This window comes from Rhinolophus hipposideros (genome assembly GCF_964194185.1).
Source record: "Rhinolophus hipposideros genome assembly, chromosome: 14".
NCBI lineage: Eukaryota > Metazoa > Chordata > Mammalia > Chiroptera > Rhinolophidae > Rhinolophus > Rhinolophus hipposideros.
Genome location: NC_138060.1, coordinates 64829197 through 64845060, shown reverse-complemented (window position 1 = coordinate 64845060; position 15864 = coordinate 64829197). Strand labels below are relative to the sequence as shown.

Genomic DNA, 15864 nt, shown 5'->3' with positions numbered 1-15864 from the left:
TTATAAACACCTGATATGTTGAATTTAGTTTCAACTGTACAAAACAAAAGGCCTTATGTCTTATCTAATGAGACAGGTTGTTTCAGTCACCCAAATCATTTTTCCTTTTGCTAAAATGTCTGAATCTTTCACTATATTGACTGGTGACACAATCATTAATTTTTAAAGCTAGAAAACAAAATGTCTGAATCTTTCACTATTTTGACTGGTGACACAATCATTAATTTTTAAAGCTAGAAAACACTAAGTCCAGCCCCATCATTTTTTGGAAAATGAGGAGGAAATTGTACAACTTGCCCATGATAAGTCAGTAAGTGAGTTGTGAATTCAGTCAAACTTTGTACGTACATGGGTACATTCTAACAGTTGAAGTCTGGGAGGAAAGACATTTTTTTTCCAATACCCACTTTAGAGGAGTTCATAAAATCCATGACAATACGTTCGATGAGATTTAATTTAAAATAATAATTACAGAGTCGTGCCACCTTTTGTACTTCACGTTGTGTCCGTTAAAAGTGGACTGGGTCATCCATCTTGGAACCATGACCATTTTCAGTTGGAATTTAGGGCAGCCTGCCTTATCTCAAAAGCCCATGCCTACAGCCTTCTGTTGAGATAATATCAGCTGGAACAAATAAGCTGAGATTGCATTTGCTGTTTTTCTGCACTAATCTCAAGAACAGTTCCAAAAATGGTTTGTCAGCAGCTGAACTGAGTACAGAATCTGTGAGCATGTACATATTTCTCCTCACAAGAAAATCACTTTTTAAGCTTCTTGGAAATTGATTACAATATGCTTCCCCCCCCCCCTCAAAAGTAAGATAAGTGTCAGAATCCATCATTTTGTACTTTGGAACGTATTCCTAAACACCTAAGAAGAACATCGGTACTGAGAAGAAACACTGGAGAGCCAACCTAAATTTACAGGGAATATAATCCCTCCAGAGAACTCTGTCGCCATGAGGACAGAGCGAGGTGAAGAACTTAGCAGTTATCTAGGGAATTTGCCTGGATTGGTTGAGAAACTTGACAGTTCAGACTTCCTCTTCCCAAATAATTTTTATGTAACTTTTCAGGAAAACAGAAATAGCACTAAGTGACAAAATTTGAACTCTAAATAATTCTGTTATAAGGCAGAATAAACTTTTTGTAATCAGTTATTAAAAGGGAAGCCAAACACCCACTCTTGTGTCTCATACAGTAGTACTTAGAGTAGGCCCACCCTAGAACCAATCACTTGAACCAAGAAAGAGCATGTGATACTGTCCCTGGCCACACCTGAGTCCTATGAACACCCCAGTATCCAGGGGATGGTGTTGTAACCACCCAAACTAGGTGGTCTGTGAGTGGGGAAGACATGGCCTCCCAAGGGAAAATCAGGATTGTTAATGTTACTAGACAAAGAGGAGTGGACGCTGGGCAGGCATTCAATAGAGGCCACCCCGCAGGGGAGCTATGTGGCCAGAGCAGTGTTGCTTCTCCCTTTGGAATCCCCTGGGATGGTTATCACAATGCCTCTGATACAGCAAGTGCTCAGGAAATACCTGTGGCCTGATGATGTGTAGGCTAAAACAGAGGAGACCAAGAATGGAGGACTTGGTTTTCCCTTACAGTGGTACCTCGGTTTTTGAACGTAATCCATTCTGGAAGATCGTTCGAGTTCTGAAATGTTCGAAAACAGCCGACAGCTAGCCCTCAGGATCTTGCACTCAGCGGAAGCCATGTGACATGTTCGACTTCTGAGATGTATTCGAAAACCGGAGCATTTATTTCCGCCTTTACGGCATTCGTAAACCGGCAGTTTCATCAACGGAGACGTTCGAAAACTGAGGTACTACTGTATTTGGTTTGGCAAGGCTACAAAAATTAGGAAGAGGACTAAAATGCTTAAAAGATAATAGTTTGGGGCTGATTCTCAGATGCCCATGACTGTGTGGGTACATGGTGGTCAGAGAATGGCTGGATTGGTGTAGAACTCCAAAGCAGGTTACAACGAGACATTCTTTTCCATGTAAGGCTTTTCATATATACCGGGAGTGCCAAAAAAAATGTACACAGAGGTGGACACTTCGGTCAACGTTGCTCAAGCAGTAGTTTGCCGTAATCAGAAGTGTCTGGACCCTGATGGTAACCACTTTGAGCACCTTTTGTAATTGCAGAAGTCAAACGTGACTTGTATTCATGTTTTGTTACCGGTATATATTGAGTATTAAAATTTTAATACAGTTTTCTTTTCTTAAAATGTGTATATACTTTTTTGGCACCCTCTGTATATGTGTCTTTTCTTAATTCCCTTTTTTCAGAGGACAGACCCTAGCGAATCACCTGGAATTAATTCAGTGGTATAACTTAAGCTGGCAAGGAATCTAGCACACTGTAATTTATATTCACCGGGCATTTTTTTCTTTCCAAACTATACCAATTTTTACCCGTAACATAAACACATGTGTAATTCTAGAAGGTTTGGAATAATTCATTCAGTAGCAAGGCATACCTTGAAGTATGTTGCCTGTAGAAACAGATTGAAAATTGTAAACGGACAACTTACATGTTAAAAGTAAATGTTATACTTAATTTCATAAAAGGAAAATGGTTCATATCAAATTTTAGCATCCACAAGAAGTTTATTTTCCAGTAACTTTTAGAGTTTTCTTTCATGACAGGAACTTCAAGAATGGCATGATAGATATTTCTTTCTTAATTGCTATGTGACTATTAAGATGCTGTGAAAACTTGCAAATTAGGTTGTAAATAGCAGTGAGGAAAGCATTAATTTTCTCGGCCACCTTTCTTATAGTGCACTTCACATTATGCTGGAGACAGGTGTTAAAAAATAAGCCTAGATGCTTACATAAAAAGTCCAGTCTCCTATTTTCCAAGCACAGTGGTATAATTGTAGCTCTCATTTATGGCGTGCTTCGTAGGACTGCTGATTAATTATACAGACCTCCTGATGGTTAATATTCTTTTCAACTTTGTCGCCCTCTGCTATTTGACCACTACAAAGTGAATCTCCCTAAATCACTTATTATTCAGGTTACTTCATTTTAAAAAATGAATTTGCTATTAACATCACTTTTTTTCACACATAACTGTAACTCATAGATGTTAATAATCATTCTGTTTCTTATTTTTGGACCTAGCTCACATTTATATTCTCTCTCTCTCTCTCTCTCTCTCTCTCTCTCTCTCTCTGCCTCTCCCTCTCTCTCTCTCTGCCTCTCCCTCTCCTTCTCTCCCTCCCTGCCTTCCTTTCTCCTTCCCTTTCTCTTAGCTACACACTCCCAGGCACACAACACTCAAAAGAAAACTTCTAATAAGTTCTTTATCTGACTCTTATCATCTACCCAAGGCAAACATGTCTAACAATTCTGTGTTACTTGACCTGAGATATCGGACAAAGAGACCAAGCAACAAAGCACGCTTTGTCGAGGCGAATATTAGCCAATCTCATTTTTGTACTGATTAGAGATATCCGATTTGAATAATTCACTACTGTGAATTCTTTGAAAATACTTGTGACACATTTGGTTTGTTGCTTGAGGTTATCAGTATTTTCAGGATTACTATATTCCTTTCATCATTATTTCGAGTTTAACATTTACCCAAAAGCCTCATTTACCTGATTTTTCAAGAAATGTAGTGTGCTGATTATTAGAGGAGGATTTGCCGGAAAACTCTTTTACACACAGACAGTACAAATATCCAGATATTATCCTGCTCTTTGCTTTGCTTTAAGTAGGTCAGATTCACGCCGATCTGTGCTCTTCACCACCCCCTCCCATCATGCTTATCAAACTCCCGTTATCACTGGCATATCTGAATTGCCAGCTTCTGCCCATGGACCAAGACACCTTTAATTATAAGCGCTTCCGGCTCCTTTCTTAAGCTCTTCACTTTTTCTGTCATCAAACTCCCCTTGGAATTAGTAAAAAGGTCCTCGCAGACTTGGGCTGTTCGTGAGAAGCAGAACCACATACCAGTTCCTTAAAATAATTATTTATGAGAAAACCCATTACCTGTGCAACTTTACAGTCCTTTTTGGATGGTTTGTCTGAAAAGAATAGACTCTTCTTTCAAAAGAAGTAGCTTCCTTTTCCATCTGGGGGAAACCAATAGTAGGACAGCCAGGTCCCACCAGTATCTTTCATGGGACACTGGGTTGAGTATTTGTTGAGAGGAGACGAGAGTGCTGCAAGGACTCGGTTGATCATGGAAACTTCTATGCAAAACAGACCTGAAGGTATGGAGCACATAAAAATAGTGCCCCTGGAAAGAGGACACCCAGGTATTAACTCAGAGTCCATTTACACAGAGTCCATTTACTGAGCTTCATAGAAAACAGTAATACAGCTTACACACCTTTATGAGTATAAGTTTGGATGATATATCTGTTTCCTCCAAGACAATGATTTCTCTTTACAGTTTTGTGACATGGAGGGGCTATAAGGGACCCGTATGCTTTCAAAAACAATGTGCATTGTTGCATTTTGATAGCAGAATGTTATCATTTGCTTCTGATTCTTATAGACCCCGGACTTCTAACCACCCACCAAAAAAATGTTAGCTCTCAGAGTCTTTATCCCAAGAAGTGTCACCAGTGTCTCCAAAATTCTCAAAACTAAATGAATATTAATCCACATATTTGTTGTGTGCCTCTTTGTACATAAAGGACAGCTGGGAAATGATCAGAGTTACTGTATGAGACTTGGGCCCTGCTTTCCAGAAACTGTTTGGATAGATGGGGTGATGGGATATTGAGACAGTGTATGATAAATGCCACGTGGGTAGATTGGACAACCTTGAAATGTCATGAATTTGCAGTCAAGGGACCTGCACAACACAGGTCAATGGCCCATTTGGTCATAATGTTGTAAAAAGAACTGCACCCTGGGATCATGGTCAGAATAGATGTGTGTTTCACAAAATGTAAGACCTGCATCTCTCCAAGTGCTCAGATAATCTTACACAGTACACAGACATCAAATGACATTGAACCGCATAGTTCTCTTACTTTATTTCTGAGTACATCAACGGGAAAGTCGGTTTAGCCCTAGTGTGTCAGAACGCTTGCAGCCCCGGTAATACTCCTTTCACCAGAGGAGAAGCCCTCCATGGGCTCGGTATCCCGGCAGACATCTGCACCCAGCTGGAATATGAGACCTGGGGTACATGTTGGTCATCTGTATTTGTACGGTTATCATTCACTTGCATCAAGGGATGTTAGTTTCTATCTATAGTAGTAACGATCTAAAGTTTATCTATTCACTTACTTTGATTTTGAACTTTGAGCCACTTAAAGAAAATATGGTGACTGGGAATGACAACGATGCAGAAAAGAATAGTAACAATGACCACTGCAGCTAATGCGTATTAAGTGCTCACTAAGGGCCACCGCCATTATGAATGTTTCACGGGGATTTTCACATTTTACCTTCTCAGAATCCTGTGAGAAATAGGTGCTACTGTTCTGACCCCTGTTTGAGAGATGGTAAATGAGCCCAGAGAGGATAAGAGACTTTCCCACAAATATTGGAACAAGGAGTCGCGCTGTCTGGTGGTACATGAATGAGGCACCAGGGAATTTGGGGAAGCTTAGATTATGTGACCGTTAAAGTTGCTGGATTGAGGAGGTCAGGAGAATAGGTGAAAGGGGGGGATTAAGAGGAACAAATTGGTAGTTACAGAGTAATCATGGCGATGGTAGAGCACACCACAGGAAATAGAATCGGTAGTACTGTAATAACTATGCGTGGTGTCAAGTGGGTACTGGATTTATCGGGTGATCGCATCCTCAGTTATATAAATGTCTAATCACTATGTTGTACACCTGAAACTAACGTAATGTTTTGTGTCCACTGCAATTGAAAAAATTGAAAACTATTTTTAAAAAGAGAAATATATGACCGTTATGGTGACGTAGTTATGGAGCTTGGGGTCTCCCACAGAAGACAGAAGTAGTAAGGGCCGCAAGTGTACAAGGAGGGAGGGGTCTTGGGAATTGAATTGTAGCTGGACCCAGACGGTGGTGTTCTATCGTGATAGGTGTGGGAACTAGGAGATTCTTTGATTTGTTAGAAATGTTACGAAGTTCTTAGATGAAGAGTTGAAGCAAGCAAACTTTGATCCTGCAATTCCCCAATGGTTGCAAGTTGGGTTCATGATAAAATGAAAACATTTTGTTTTTCTAGCATTGCTGTTTGCATTAGAGAAACCTCCTCTCCTCACTAAATTTCATAATCCATATAGTGGCCCTCCCTTTCTAATTAATAATTATTATTGACTTCCAGGCCTTTTAGTTACTTAGGGGTAAAGGATTCTAGGATTACAACTTCCAGTCATGTTTTTATACATTCTCTTCTTTTGCTTCCACTTTCAGACTATAGTTTAAAAATCAATTTATCAATATTAGGAAAAGCAATGTCCACCATAAAATCAGAAAGCAAAAACAAACAAAAAAGTGTTTAATTACAACCCAAGATCTAATGGCCAATTGAAGGAATACCTCTTTCATGTTTCAATGTTTATATAATGTGTTTTGCCTCTTGTTTTCTTTCTTCCTTATACCCCCCACTACTGCAGGATGGTAGAAAGAGTTCCAGCTTGGTAGTAAGGTAGTACTCCATCTTTTATCAACTGCACAGCCGTTGGATTTTTTATTTACTTGTTTGGATTTCCTTTCTCTCAACTGGAAAACTGGAAAACAGAATCCTATTTCTCAGGGTTCTTGTGCGGATTAAATGTGATACTAAGTGCAAACACCCAACAGCACCCAACAGTGCATCACAGGTGTGAAATAAATGTCCTCAGCGCACCCCACACTCAACGAATCGGCTAGTCCTCTGGGTCTGCTGGTCCATTTTTGCGATTTCTTCTTCTTTATTTCCACTTATTTCTAGAGACAGCTGCATTTGGCTATCAAACTGTGCTTTTACCAGCTATCCTTTGTCCTAAGACAGTGTATGTTTGTTTTATAATACTTCCTGAGTGCCTCGTAATTTAATAAGTTTTTCCTCATTATAAAAGTAATATTACTTATTATGATGCTCTGATAAAAATACATACAAATACAGAAAGTAGAATATAATATTAGAGAAGGTATTCATCTTCATCATGCCTTTTAGATTTGTGTTGAAATTGTCTTGAGTCGTACGTTCCTGGAAGAAAGGAACTCTAGGAGACACAGAGAGATCCCGCAAAATTTAAAGGTGGCAATTTAAGAGACAAATTTTAGAGAAAAACATATCCTTTATTTTATTTCTTTCTTCCCAAAACATGGTGTTTTCAGTGTTATTTTCTTGCCTCATAAATAAATACAATTACAAGCTTTTACCTGCCCAAGAAAAGTATCCCGACGTCCAACCATGATAGTCACAAGGAATAATTCAAATTGACTCTACGATGTTTAATCCTTATTCCACCCTGAGCAGATATTCCTTCCAGGTTAGTTAACGGAGCTTTTACTATTGGTTTTCAGAGGAAGTGAGACCTGCATCATAGGTTAAACGAACAGAAGTTTATTTTCTCTTTCGAGCGGTGCTGCAGGCAAGGGGTGATAGGCTCCGAACCGCTGGTTGTTCTTTGGGCAGGTGGAAGCTCACAGCTTGTTCAGAGGTTTATTAAACTCAACTCTTACAACAGAAAGCAAATTATCTCTCAGGGCACTTTGTCACTGGGTGTCTGTTCAATAGCGATGTCTGTTGCCGCCACAGACTCCATGGAAAGATCGATGACAGGTTGGCCTGAGAGTGCCCTTGGAGGAGGTCTGTTCCCATGGAACTTCATTTCAATCCGTAATCCAGAGCCTTTTTCTTGAGATGGGGAGCAAAGCCATCTTCTAGGGCTTTCAATGGGCTCTTTAGGAGCTGCACAGAGCAGTCTTTCTTTCCGTAGATTGAGCTAATTCACTCTCTCCAATCAAGCTGAGCGTTTCCATGCATCTTTTGAAATTCACCATACAAACACAGGCAAATTCCAGATAAAACTATATTAGGTCTCTCCAGACCCAAAAGGGTGTCTAAGAGATTCATTACAGGAACTGTCCCACATAATTGTGGAAGCCAACAAGTCCCATGAGCTGCCATCTGCAAGCTGGAGACCCAGGACAGCTGGGGGTGTGATTCAGAGTGAGTTCCACGGCCTGAGAACTGGGGGCACCGGCATTGTGGGTCCCAGCTGAGTGTGGACGTCTCAGAACCAGGAGTGCCAACGTCGAAGGCCAGGAGGAGATGGGCGTCTCACCTCAAATGGAGAGAACGGGTTCTCCCTTCCTCCACCTTTGTGCTCTATCAGGCCCTCCAAAGGTTGGATGATGCCCACACTGGGGAGGGCAGTCCTTACTCAGTCTGCCGATTCAAACACTAATCTCTTCCTGCAACACTGGCCCAGACACACTCAGATTTCACTTTTACCAGCTCTCTGAGCAGCCCGTAACCCAGTCAAGTTGCCACATAAAATTAAGCCTCACAAAACTTAAAATACCTTTTGGATTTCATTAAACTAGAAGTCCATTTAAACCAAAACGAGTCCCGTTTTCCCCTTCAGAGGCGAGTCTTGGTGTGTTTTGCTCATGTCTGCAGCACACCAATGCCAGTTCATGGGCCAGCGTATCCTTAGTTCCCAGTGTGCACTCAGCCAGCGTGGTGCCGAGTCTACCTTTCTCCAAGTCTGTCGGTCACAGGCGAATTCCTGTTGATGGACGGGCTGAGTACATACATCTTTTCCTTTGTGTCCTCATAGCCACCTCTCCATACCTTCAAGATTTTAACTACCCAATTTTGGCTATAATTTTAATATCAAAATAAATATTAATTAAGTGGCCAGATTAACAAAAAAAAAATAGATCTAGTTTAATCCAACAGATAAACTGGCTTAATTAAAGAAGAAATTAAAATTGCAGGTAGGCCGTAATTTTGGCTTTTCTGTTGGACACGACTATTTTACCCATTATTCATTACCACCCCAGATGTGGCCTTCAGACTCTGCATGTAATTCCATGTTTCCCCGAAATTAAGACCGAGTCTTATAGCGTATTTCCCCCAAAATAAAACCAGGTCTTATATTAATTTTTGCTCCAAAAGACGCGTTAGGACATATTTTCAAAGGATGTCTTATTTTTTCATGTACAACCAGCTACATTTATTCAAATACAGTTATGTCATCTTCTTCTGGAACATCGTCATAACGTACTCAATCCGTCTGGCTGATGATCTTAACTGGGGCTTATTTTTGGAGTAGGTTTTATTTTCGGGAAAACATGGTTGTTAAGATACCACTGAAAGAGCGATCATTTCAGGTGTCTGCTAGATACTACTGGGGAAAGGCCAGGCCCACACGGAGGGGGGCCCTGAGTAGCGAGCACGTGTGTTGGTGCTAGCCCGTGGAAGCTAACACACCTCTGCATCACTCCCTCTCCCCATCCTCTAAAGGCTACAGAGGCGGCTGGCTCAATCCAGACCCACAACCCTGGTGACTGTCCTCTCTTGCCTGCTGGAGGTTAAAGAACATCCCCCTAAATTTCACATCTACCCAAAACCTTAGAATGTAAGCTGATTTGGAAGTAAGTTCTTTGCTTCAAATTGAGATGTAATCAAATTGAGAGGAGGTCGTACTGGATTAGGGTGGATCCTCATCAGGCTACCAGTGTCCTTGTAGGAAGAGGGAAATGTGGGTACAGACATGCACAGAGGGAAGACATCGTGAAGAGACACGTAGGAAGACCACCCGGTACGAGGGAGGCAGAGCTTGGAGAGGTGCTTCTAGAAACCAAGGAATGCGTAGGACTGCCGTCACCAGAAGAGAGCTAGGAGAGAGGAGAGGAAGGGTTCTCCTTCAGAGCCTCCCAACGGAACCCCCTCTGCCAGCACCTCCATGTCAGACTTCTAGCTTCCAGAACTGTGGGGCAATGAATTCCTATTGTTTTAAGGTAGCCGGTTTGTGAGACTTCACCATGGCAGCCCTAGAACAGGAATACAATGCTCGATTTCCCCTCCTGCTCCATTGCTCTGTTCTCTCGTGTGGTACGTCTGGGGAAGAGACAGTCCAGGAGGGAGGGAAGTATGGCCTTAACCCTAAAGGCCCTTTGATGAGGGGCTGCCTATGGGCATGCAGCCCTGTACCTTCTCACTAGGTGTAGTTTGGGGATATCTGGCAGAACTGGCCTCATTCTAGGGCACCACTGGTGGCCTCCTGGGGACCGGCTTCCTGTGACAGTTCCGCCATCCTGCCAGTTTGCTTTAGCAGACAAGTAGCAGTGCTTATATTAACCAGGCTTGAGGTTTTATATCCTATCTCAGCCCTCCAGGCATGTTGACCTCCCTCGTAATATGTAAACCTAGCCCTTCACGTTCAGGCTTTCAACTTTCAAACATGATTTCTGGAACTCATCAAGTACAAAAGAAAGGAAAAGGCCATTGTGACCCTTTGAAATTTTTTACATTGCACGTAATTTTAAGCAAATTACATTATCCCCGATCTAACTACATTAAAGATGATTTCAAATTTAAGTGAATAGTTTGATATTTCTGTTGTTTGTTGGTTGAGAGGAAATTATTATTATTTTGAATTCAGATATTTATTTATTAAATGTATTGGGGTGCTATTGGTTAGTAACATTATATAGGTTTTAAATATACCTTTCTATAGTACGTCATCTGTATATTGCATCGTGTGTTATTATTAATCCATCATTCCCCCTTTTGCAGATTTTCTAAGTTGACTTTTAAAGGGATTTACTCCTAAGGAAGTGTTTCCTTGTGACTCAGAGGCAGGCGGGGACGTGGTGCCTCTGTCACTTCCGTTGGGCTTCCATGCAGAACTGCTCAGAAAATCATAGGTCACCACTTGGGGATAACCCTCCTATACAGGGCGATAGAATATTGTGGAGTTGGCAGCTTTTGTCATCTGTTACTAAAAAGGAAAGATCAGCATTTTTAAAGGTCCAATGTCCCCAGACTGGTTTTGATTTATAAGACTGACAAGGTCAGCTCTTCAATGGCTGTAACCCAGAGCTTCATATTAAGAAAGAGAGATTCAATTTGTCTCACCATTCCAAAGATGCCCCTATCCTCTCTGGATCTGAAATTTCCAAATGACAGTGGGGGGATGGCTGCTTCTCTATGCAGCCCATAATTTACTGGGCTGTGAATGAGATGACCTCTTTTCATGTAGGGAAAATGAAGTCCTGGGTCACACCTTTATTTTCACTCCTTGCTGCTTTATCAGCTTTGATTTTCCTTTGATACTCTCATTGATTTAAAAAACACCTACAGGTAGGTCACGGCTAATCATTTTGAGTCAGGAATGGATTTACATTTTCAATTCTTTTTATCTAAGGCTATCACTGTTAATGAGGATTAGGAGAGGCTCAAAGTTCAATATCAAGCTGATAGCTACAGGTCAATCAACAGTCTGCAATGGGGAAAGTAAGATGAAATGGAATCCTCAACATCTGAAGAGGAAACAAACATGAAAACAAAACCATCCTTAGACTGGATTCAGGTGCTCTGTTCACAGGGAAAAAAGGGAATGTGGAAATACTGGTTGTAAAACCTTTTTTCTAAGTTGTTATAAGATCTTAATTAAAAGGAAGCAAGTATCTACACGTTCGTGTTGAGATGCATATCAAAAGTTCTTTGAAGTAGTCCAAATTAGCACCCCAAGGCCAAATGCTAGCTTTAATGCTAATCCCTCACTCGTGAAAATCCTATATAACAAATGAAAAGCATCAGGTCGTTGTATATTTAGCTTTTATCTACACAAATAAGTAGCCAAAAGTATCATAGCCGTGTACGAGGAAAACTCAGGTGAATTTTTTCATTCTCAGAAGTCTGGGGTTATTCCTCCACAGTTGAGTTCATCGAATCTTCTAGCCACAAGTTCTGCAGGGATAGCCTCGGAATCACCTGCTGAACCCATTCCTTCTCCTCCAATTTCACTGCCACCGTCTCCGGAACAAATTCAGTACTTTAAGAGATTGGAAATTGGACCTGTCCAGTTGTAATGGCTTAAAACCCAATTTCTGGTATCTTAAATTATTGGTTCATACAACAAGGCATCTGAGGGAAGCTGCTGGGTTTAACATGGATGTAAACAGGTTCAAAGATTCCATAAGGTCTCTGCCTTTCCCTCTTTTCCCCTCCTCTCACTTCCCCTCCCCCTCTCCTTCTCTCCCTTTTCCTTCCCCTTCTCGCTCCTCCCCTTCTCCCTCCCTCTCTCCCTCTTCTCCCCAACCCTCCCCTCTCCCTCTCCTCTCTCAGGCTCTGCTTGTCTTTGCTTGGCTTCTTTAAGGCATGCTTTCTCAGTATGTCAGACAAGATGACTGCCAACAGTTCTAGGTCCCCATTTCCAAACTGAACCATCCAGCAGAAAGAGAGAGTGTGCTCGGATAGCTCCTGGTTTTGGTGGCATGCCCATCCCTAAACCATCACTGCGCACAGGAACATAGGGTCTCCTGATTGGCCAGGCCTCAATCCTGCCCATGTGCACACTGTAGACAGTATGGGAAAGAGCTTCTGGTACTATGACTCATGGAAATGCATGTGTGATGATATAGAACACTTGGGCATCGCTTCCTGATGTACAACCATCTAAGCTCCTCCTGACTTAGACAGGCCTCGTATCCAGGAAGCATTCGGTAGATATCCGTGAATGAAGGAGTCAGCTGTAGTCTCCATGACCATCAATGTCACCCAGGTGCTTCATTAGGCGTAATGACGTGCTATAGGACTTGGGAGGACAGATCTGCTCCGTAGCAATCTTGGCCTTAACAGAGTCCTTTATTCATGTTTGAAACAACAGATCTAGGAGGATACAGTTTTAGTTACTAGAACATTCAGCTCATGCACTTAATATGGTACCTTTCAGCTGCCAGGCACTGTTCTGAGCTCTGCACATCTCTGCAACAGCCCTATGAGACATGGTTACTTTTATCATCCCATTACTCAAATAAGGAAATTTAGGTCCATTGACTTATCCAAAGCCCCATAGCTCATAAGTGGCACAAGCCTGATTTGAGCCTGGACAGTTCAGTTCCAGGGTTTATGTTCCTAGTCACTACACTATATTGCTTGGATAAGAAAGTGGTTGAATTTCACAAAAGAACAGTTCCCAGAACATCATATTATACCACATTTGGATAATATCTCGGGAGAATGAGCAGCCACGGCAATTTGATGTGATTTAATGAAGGCTACTCAATGCTCCCCCTTCTGCAGAGGTCTCCGTCACTGACCTTCTTCGTTGTCTGGAATTCTAGCCTTGGAGGTTTTCCTCTTCTACAAGTAACAGTGGGAGGACTGGGACACTAAACCCACGCCAGGCACTGATGTCTTAAAAATGAGCAATACACGGGTTTGCAGTCTCATTTTGTCATTTCACAGGGCACATAGGAAAATGGGCAGGGAAATTTTGGGGCGGGGCAAGAGAGCCAGTGAGAGGTGGTGAAGAGCAAACTGGTCCCACAGCTGGGGTAGCGACAATGTGTCTTTTGTGCAGTGGAAATACCAAAACTAGGGGTGCAGGAATGGAAATGACACTGGGAACAACATTTTACAGAACTTTACCGTTAACAGAACTTTTTACGTGTCTCATTGTAGAAGATAATCATAGTCCCCTGGGAGATTAAAGAAAGAAAAGCTGACATAGCGCAGTACCTCCCTGAGGAGACATTTTTGATTGTCACGTCGTGGGGGGAGGGGCGGAACTGCTGCAGTCTCCTGGGTTAGGGATAGGGGTGCTGCTAAATGTCCTCCTCAGGAGAAGGAACTGTCTGGTCCCAACGTGTCAAGGCTGAGAGACCGTGTCGTAGTGCGTCAGTAATTCAGCCAGGTCATTAGCAAGTATCAGGTCAAGACTGGAACCCAGGACATCGGATGACAAATCCTTTGCTTGTCTCCCATGGCCTTTGGCATTACACAGTGTGAGCCAGGTGACGGCTTTATGTTTTGGGAATTACAACAGTACCACTTCAAATGGTGCAAATTATTGATAGCCCTTGGTCCTTTGAGAGGATCAGCTCACCCCTTACTGTTAGATCTGTCCCACGCCTACGTCACCTCATGGAAGATGACTTCGTATCCAAAACACAGATGTCACCTTCCTTTCTGAGTGGCCACATGCCCCCATTTCACAGTTTGCAACAGATTGTTTTATAAACAGGACTATGATTAACTCCTCGAAAGCTGTTTTTGTGATTATTGAGGTGATTAGGATTTGATCACCAGGATTTGATCTTTTTGTGGGTACATCTGCTGTTTGGCTAATGGGACATCACATGGTCTTTACTGGGAACTGTTATGTGTGTGTGTGTGTGTGTGTGTGTGTGTGTGTGTGTGTGTGTGTCTGTGGTCCTAATGAACCAAGGGCCACCACGTCCATATCTTCACTGATCTGATGACTTAGCTCGCTTGTGTATAGACTTCAGATTGTCAGAAATGATCACTGGAGTGGCAAAAAAACCCCTGATTTCATTACTATATTAAAAGGAAGTATGCTCAGAGAATATTGCTCAATTTTCCCCATATGTACAAATGACTAAATAAGAGGACACAGTTTTAAAGATGAAAGAAAACCACCCTAATAAATACCAGGAAATGTACTAGAACTCTCCCTGACCCTCTCTGACCTAATTCTTACCATCAGCCTATCAGATTGCTGTTGTTGGCTCCATTTTATAAATGAGGAAGCTAACCTCAGAACAAGTTGCCCCCAATCATACAGCTAGAGCTGACAGAACTGGAATCTGAATGCCTGCCCCGACGGCAACATCCTTTATAGAGTTCTTACACGCTCACACCTTCCCATCGGCCTGGGACCTGGAACGTGGGACGGGTTGTCATGAAGGCTATAGCTTCCCCATCCCTGAGAGACTTTACGAAAAATATGTGCAGCGTCTGTGACCCAGTGTATTTAACTCTTCACCTGTGGTCTTCAAAAGACTGGCCCAAAGTGCTGTGAAATGAAACTGTGCCCATCAGAGATCCCCTGTTCCAATTATTGGTAAAGGACTCTGTTAAGTCTAGGCCAGTGTCACATGGTTTAGCACTCTGAATTCCTGTCACATGTCATTGACCTTCTCAATGGATATTTATTTATTTACGTAGTTACTCCATCACTTCACAGACACTCACAGACATCTACAGCATGTCATCCCATGTACAAGCTCCACGAACCCAGTCCCTGCCCTCAGGGAAGCTCATATTCCACGTGATAAAACAGTTAACACGTAAACAAAACTTCTAGATTGTGCTTGGGAAGAAGTAAAGTGGCTGCAGGAAAAGAGAATCACAGGGAGATCCACTTTCGAAATGGGAGTCAGGAAAGGTCTATAAGGAAAAGCTGCCCTTAAGTCGAGGTCTTGAGACGGGGAGAAGGTGGGAACTTCTTCCAGAGGTCAAGGCAGGCAGAAGAGGAGCTAAGCCCGAGCTGGAAAAGGGTTCCAGGTGCTCAAGGAACTTGCAGAAGGACGTGTGACTGGAGTTCATCAAATGGTCACGGATGAGAATGAAATCAAGTCAGCAGGGAGAGGTCCTGGAGGTTCCAGGAAGGAATTTATTCTGAGCGCAGTGGGGAGCCGGGGTCACTATTTCAACCCGGGAGTGAGGCCATCTGATTTGTATTTTAAAAGAATGCATTGGGAGAACAAGTGTAGAATTGGGCAGATCACTGAGGACAGTTTCCGGGGGCTTCCTGAGAAGGAGGGAGCAGAAGAAATAGGAAGAAGTAGGTAAATCTGCAAGATATAGTAGCAATTGAACAGCCACTTGGGTTGAATGAGCTATCTGTGGACATTTTTTATTTCTCTGACCAGCCTCTAAGCCACGCTGTGTACGTCTTACTCAACTTTGCAGCTTCTTCTGCTGTAGT

General features: G+C 42.3%; 1 protein-coding gene across 6 annotated transcripts in view; it reads left to right on the top strand.

Annotated features, from left to right (window-relative positions):
- CNTN4 (contactin 4) overlaps positions 1 to 15864 on the top strand; it is a 783747-nt gene that overhangs the window by 702573 nt on the left and 65310 nt on the right. The gene's annotated exons all lie outside the window — the stretch shown is intronic.